The sequence below is a fragment of the Lipotes vexillifer genome, unplaced genomic scaffold, assembly GCF_000442215.2.
Source record: "Lipotes vexillifer unplaced genomic scaffold, Lipotes_vexillifer_v1.1 scaffold690, whole genome shotgun sequence".
In the NCBI taxonomy this organism is placed as follows: Eukaryota; Metazoa; Chordata; class Mammalia; order Artiodactyla; family Lipotidae; genus Lipotes; species Lipotes vexillifer.
In genome coordinates this window covers 3,541,342-3,543,882 of record NW_006798376.1, presented here as the reverse complement: position 1 = coordinate 3,543,882, position 2,541 = coordinate 3,541,342, and the positions used below count along the sequence as shown (strand labels likewise).

At 40.5% G+C, this 2,541-nt stretch overlaps 1 pseudogene; it reads left to right on the top strand.

Moving 5' to 3' along the window:
- The first annotated feature begins 738 nt into the window (after positions 1-738).
- Positions 739-2,541, top strand: part of LOC103079836 (mediator of RNA polymerase II transcription subunit 6-like) — a 19,711-nt pseudogene continuing 17,908 nt past the window's right edge.

Here is a 2,541-nt window from a genome sequence, read left to right as displayed (position 1 = left end):
GTGAAGAAATTGAGAAAATGTGGAAAATATTACAATTACTTTGAGAAAATTAAAGCCTAATAATCAACTAAGAGACATTTGAAGGAATCCACTGACATCAGGTAGAAAGCAAGAGCAAACAGCTGACACAAGCAGCCAAGGGTTGAGGCCAACATTTCAGGAAAGTGGACCAGCTTCATGTTGGAGGGAAACTGTCCCCATCCAGTCAGTTGATCTTTCTTTGTAGCTGTTGCCGTGTTATAAGTGTGTGTTCATTGTCCTGTTAGCTGTCAATGGTGAGTTGTTTTAGGGAAAAAAAGTAACAGTAATAAATTTGTATGCATATATACTTTATTAAAAATTCTATGAGTATACTAAAAAATAAAAAGTTTTGGAAGTAAAATAAGTTCTTAAACTGGCAGTTTCAACATGAGATTCTATTGTGCTGTTAAACTTGCTGGGACATCCAATGTTACATTATTTAAATACTACCTAATAATATTTACTGGCATTTTCAAGCATTTGAATATTTACTAAAGGCTATAGTTCCTTGCAAATACTACTAAACTAATGTTTCTTATTTATTAAATACATTTTCTTAGATATTCATGATCATAAGTAAAGAATGTGAAGAATGTTGACTTTAAGAATCACTTAGGATTTGGGGAGTTCCTAAGAATTCCTGGGAATTCTGGTTTCTCATCTCTGAATCCTGAAGATTAATATCTGTTGGCAATTTGGAAACACCAGAATTCTTAAATGAGACGATTGACGTGGGAAAGATGGAACATCCTTTTGTATGCCCAAGAGCCTATTCTTTTCAGCTCCTGGAAGCAGCAGGGGCAGCCCCCTACCCACATCATCCCACTAGCTGATTGCTAACAAGTTACAGCTGGCATGAGCTCTCAGGCAAGAGACTCGGGATCAGCTGTGAACTCCAATATGCTCACTGCAGTGGGCAGAATTCAGTCTGCTTTTGATGGAGCCATGTCATACTGTCAGTATCATCCATCTGTAAGTTATTGATGGCACTTCAAGGACCGCTTAAAAAAAAAAAAGATAAAGCCAAACCTAAATCCAAAGAAAAGAAGAACAAACTCTACTTTCCAGAGACAACATGTGGAACTTAGACAAAATTTTCCACCCAAATTTGTGCAGCCAAGATCTAGAGAAAAACCTATCCCAGTAGATGGGACAAAGAAGGAGTCAGAACCTACCATCAAAGGTGTAAAATCGGAGGTGGATACCCCAAAGAACATCCCACAGACAGTGAGCACAAAAGGCTCCCTGAGAACAAGCAAGATGCCCGTGAGTGCAGGACAGAAGAGAAGCTGATGTGCCTTCTCTTCTCCTTTGTTTTTTTTTTTAATACTTATTTATTGATTTATTTATTTGCACCATGTCTTAGTTGTGGCAGGCAGGCTCCTTAGTTGCAGCTCCAGGGCTTCTTAGTTGCAGATCGCTGACTCCCTAGTTGCGGCACGTGGGCCCTCAGTTGCGGCATGCGAATTCTTAGTTGCGGCATGCATGTGGGATCTAGTTCCCTGACCAGGTATGGAACCCGGACCTCCTGCATTGGGAGGATGAAGTCCTATCCACTGTGCCACCAAAGAAGTCCCATCTTCTTCCTTGTTTTTGTACCTCCATCCTATTCATGGCAGATGTGTTCAACCTGAGAACACCTTGTCATAGTCCTCTTCTCTGGAAGGAAAGTGCCTGTTATTTAAGAAAGACGGTTACTCCCTTCATGCTTTCTAGCTGAACTTTCCTTATGCACCTTTTGTACCTTTCCCCCCAGTGGGCTTGGGCAGCCCACCCACTCACTTGTGTATTTGTATATAGGGGAAAAAAATTATATACATATATGAAGATATGTACATATTGCAAAAAAAATTTAAGCAGTTTGAGGACAACAATTTATCAAGAAAATTTCATTATTGCAGAAGGCTAACTGTCTGTGCATGGACATTGTATCAAGTTTCTTCCTTTACACATGCACCTCACTCACAGAGCTAACTGTTTTGAAGTACATCACGCAGATGCTACTCCAAAAATGAACATATAAAACCCATCAGGTTATCTTCGTGCAAGGAACCACGCCAATCTTTTCTCAAACCATTCAGTCTGAGTGTATGTGCTGTCAAAATGTGGTCTCCTGCAGTTTTGTTTTCATTTCATCTTATTTTATTAATGAATCCAAGCATTTCTTTAGAAAAGATGTAGTGGTGGCATGTTTTTAGAGAAGCAAACAACACACTTCACAGACAATCCCCAACTGCAGTAGCAAGCAAGGACTCAAACCCTTCCCACGAAGAGTGACATGCAGAGTGGCCTGGCATGTACTGCCCAGGTAGAAAATTTTGGTATTTATTCTGTGGAAAATGGAAGTCCTTGGAAGGTTGGTATGACATGCCCAAGGCAATATTTTTGAGAAGATAAATTTGTCTTTTGACTGGGATGATAGAGTCATCTGTCAGCTAGCTGTTGACCCATTCACCAAAAGTAGCTCTCTAGGGCTTCCCTGGTGGCGCAGTGGTTGAGAGTCCGCCTGCCGATGCAGGG